General features: G+C 69.9%; 1 pseudogene; it reads left to right on the top strand.

The window, feature by feature from the left end:
• Positions 1-3,246, top strand: part of LOC112949563 — a 4,588-nt pseudogene extending 1,342 nt beyond the window's left edge.
• The last annotated feature ends 626 nt before the right edge of the window (positions 3,247-3,872 follow it).

Genomic DNA, 3,872 nt, shown 5'->3' with positions numbered 1-3,872 from the left:
CCTGCTGCGCCTGCCCGGGCTGGGCGCCCCGCCGGCCGCGCGCCGCGCCGACGACTCCATCTACTTCGACCCGCACGGAGCCGACGGGAGCGACGGCGCCGCGGCGGAGCAGGGGGATGCTGGGGAAGCCGGCATGGCCCTCAAGGAGCGGGTGTAGGGGCGCCCGAGCGGGGACACGGGCAGCGGAGACGGCTCGGGGTGGCAGCGATTTCCCTTCCGACGCCCCAGGAGAAACACCCGGCTTTGGCCCATCCGAGACATCCTCTTCCCAAGACGGTTCCTGGGCTTTCCTGGATGCTGTGCCGGCCTCAAGATGCTCCTCTGGCTCAGCCGGGGCTCTGGGGCATCTCCCGCCTRGATCTGCATGTGGAGCGCTGCGGGAATGGGCTTCCACCCCGGCCCCATCCCTGGCATCAGCGCCAGGATGTGTGAAATGAGCGATGGGAGGGAGGAGCATCCAAGGGGGCCGAAAGCCGCACGGGACAACCCGGGATGACATCGGAGGTCTCCACGGGCCGCGAGGACGGAGCGAGCAGGACCCCCGGCCTCGCGGGGTGCGGGAAGCGGCTCCCCCGCCGAGCGGCCCCGCGTGAGCCCCCCGGAGCYGCCCGCGGCGCCCGGCAGCGCGCGGCCCTCGCTGCGAATAAAACAGTGTCGAGCCCCACAAAGGAATCCGGCGCGGCCGCCCGGCGCGGCAGAACAATGGGCGCCGCGAGGCCTCCCGCCGCCCGGCCCCGCTGCCGGCACCGCGCGCCCGCCGGCCCCGGCCGGCTCCCTTCCTGGCCGGGGGCGCTCGGGGAGAGCGTGGCAAGCAGCAATGCACGGGAACRGCCTGCACACGCATGCACAAGCATGCCGGTGCTTGCACGAGTGTGCCCATGCATGCACAGGCATGCACGTGCTTGCACATGCATGCACAAGCGTGCATGTGCTTGCACATGTATGCACAAGTGTGCACATGCTTGCACACACATGTACAAGTGTATCCGTGCATGCACATGCATGCACAAGCGTGCACGTGCTTGCACATGCATGCAGAGCCCCACAAGCCAGGGTTCTCCTTGCTGTCCATGGGAGCCTGCAGAGAAAYCCTCCCTTGCTCTGCCAGCCTCGGCCTTCTGCAGGCACGGGAGCGCCCAGCCCCGGAGCTGCCTTCCAGCCTCCCCGAACCCTTGGCAGCCTGGCACCTCCGGCCGTCCCGCRTGTTGGCAGCACCAGGGCACACGCAACCCGTTTGTGGGACACCCCCAAAGGCGGCTCCGTGGGGTCACAGCAGCCCCGGGGTCCTGGTCTCGGGGTGAGGGAAGTTGGGCATCGGGCGCCCCATGGTCTCCAACTTGGGCACCACAGTGCTGGGTGTGCCCAGGCTGGTGCAGGGCCCCGCGCGCTGCCCGGGCAGTAAATCTGCCCTTTCAGCAGCTGGGCAGCRCTGCGGGGAGAGGGCAGGGAACAAAACGCTCGTCCTCGCGGGCCCCCCGCTGCCCACCCGCCCCTCGGGCCCTGGGAACCATAGGGAGCCTCTCCCAGCTCCCAGGATTGCCCTGCTGAGCAGCATCCGTCCCCATTCCCGGTGCCCCCAGCACCGGCATCACCCACTGGCCCCAAGAGCCCCTCAGCACCTCGGTGACCCCCAAACCCCATGGGGACCGTAGCAGGAGCTCCGGGGGACCCCAGCCCCACGCAGGCCGTGGCTAGGATTGCAGCAGGGATTGCAGCTGCGGAGCGGAAGGCAGGAAGCCGGGGCTGTTTTCCAGGCGCTCAGACGCAGCTGGGAAGCCCGTGGGCCGCGTTCCCGCGGGGCGGCCCCGCACACCTGCGGGTACACGGAGCATTGAGCGGGAACGCCGGCACGGCACGGCACCCATCCCRGCACGCGCAGGACAGCGCGGCCTGCCGGGATGCGCGCGGGAAGCACGGCCTGTCCCTGGGAATGGGAGCGGGAATGGGAGCCGGCCGGAGGAGGCAGCGCGGCGGGCGCCGGAGCCACATCAGAGCCGCCCCCCCGGAGCCGCCGGAGCGCGCGCTGCGGCCCTCGAAGGAAATGCGCTCACTCCCATGTGCTGCGCACTTGGGCTCGCCGCGCTGCTATTTTTATGTGACTTTTCAGGCCCGTTTCCTTTTTCCGGCTGTTTTGCTGCGATTCCACCGTGGCTCCGACCTCGCTTTTCCCCTCCCTCCCTGTAGCGCCTTCCTTCGCTCCTTCCTTCCTTTCCATGCGCTCATTCCTGCCGCCCGCTCCCCCCCGGAGCCGCTCCGGGAGCAGCACCGTTCCCAGTGTTCCCGCTGTTCCCGGCATTCCCGGCCCAGGAGCRGGGCGCGCTCCGGTTGATCCGGGCGGGCGCTGACAGCTCCGGCRGGAGGGGGGGACTTTGCTCCAGCCTTGACGCAGGAGCTGCCGTGAGTCACACGGGTGCCCCGGGCGCGAGGGCCCGGCCGCATCCCGCGGGAAAAGCACCAGGATGCCTGGAAAAGTGGCCAGCCCTGCAGGAAAGCAGGATTTGGGGGACCCCACAGGAGGGCCTGGGTGCAGCCAGGGGGTTGCCGGGCTCCCCTCCTGCCTCTTCTCTTCCCCCCATTGAACCCGACGAAAAGCGCTGGCGGAGCTTTTGTTTAGGGAAAAGCGGAGAGGAAACCCAAGAAAGAAAACGAAAAAAAAGCACAAAAAAAAGGAAAGAAAAGCGCACGCCCCATTGCAGGAGGCCCCATGGAGGCCACGCACGGCCCGCGAGCCCGGGGCGCAGCGGGTGCTGCAGCGGGTGCTGCAGCGGCGCCCTTCGCAGCCGGGGCGCAGAGCGGCCGCGGTGCCGGGCGCCACGCGCAGCCCGTTGCTGCCACCTCGTGTCCTGCAGCGCTGTCCCTGCAGCTGCAGCGCGCGAGCGGCGGCACCTCCGGCGCTGCAGCGGGGCCGGGGACGGCAGCGGCGGGCTGCTCTGCCCCCCCGTCCCCACCGCGGTGGGGACAACACGCGGGGGACACGCAGCGGCCTCGGCCACCTCCCAGGGAGCAGCCGTAGCCCTGCGGGACAAGGAGACACTTTATTTTGGGGCGCAGGGCTGTGCCCCAGGGGCCCCACTGTGCCRCAGGGGACAGCTCAGTGCAGGGGGTCACCCCTTGCGGCTGCTCTGTCCACATTTTTCCCTTTTTTTTTGGTGCATCTTTGCCCTGCCGGGTGCCCTGTGGCTCCTGCCTGCAGCCCTGGGGCCGCAGGGCTGTGTCCAGGGGGCCCTGAGTGCGGAGGGGACGTGACGGGGCGGGCAGGAGGGACACATGGCCATGCACGGGCACGAGGGACGTGCAGGGAGCYGGGGGGCAGCGCCAGCAGCGTCCCAGGCCCCCAGGCCTCCTCCTCGGGTCACACTCGCAGCACAAGTTGTGTCCAAGGAAGCGGGTGGTGATGCAGAGCCAGGGCCTGCAACATCACAGAAATCCAGGTCTCTCCCTTTTCCTGGTGCTTCCCCATCCTCTTCCCCMAAGTCTGGTTTTCCAGCTGCTCCTGCAGCAAAGGAGTCCGGCAGCACCCGGCCCTGCAGCAGGGCCRTTCTGGGAGCACCGTTGGGACCAAGAGGACGAATCCAACCCGGGATCCCCGCAGCCACCTCCGGCGTTGCGCTTGTCCCRGATTTGGGAAGCAGAGCCCTGCAGCGAGGAGAGCGGAGCAGCGTCGCGCAGCCGCGGGCGGCACGAGCGGGGCAGGACGCCCGGCGAGCGCCGTTACCTGCAGGGACCCCGGCGGGGGCAGCCCTAGGGGCGGCGGGCGCCCGGCGCGGGCGCGTGCAGCGCGTAGAGCTTCTCCCAGCACGCGGCCAGCCTGTCCGCCTTGCGCGCGATCTCCCGCAGCTGCTGCCGGCGGCGGCCCGGCCGCGCGGGCGGCG

The sequence above is a fragment of the Nothoprocta perdicaria genome, unplaced genomic scaffold (genome assembly GCF_003342845.1).
Source record: "Nothoprocta perdicaria isolate Ctin4 unplaced genomic scaffold, notPer1 scaffold_3, whole genome shotgun sequence".
Lineage (NCBI taxonomy): Eukaryota > Metazoa > Chordata > Aves > Tinamiformes > Tinamidae > Nothoprocta > Nothoprocta perdicaria.
The sequence above is the reverse complement of the archived record's forward strand: the minus strand, read 5'-3'. Positions and strand labels throughout refer to the sequence as shown.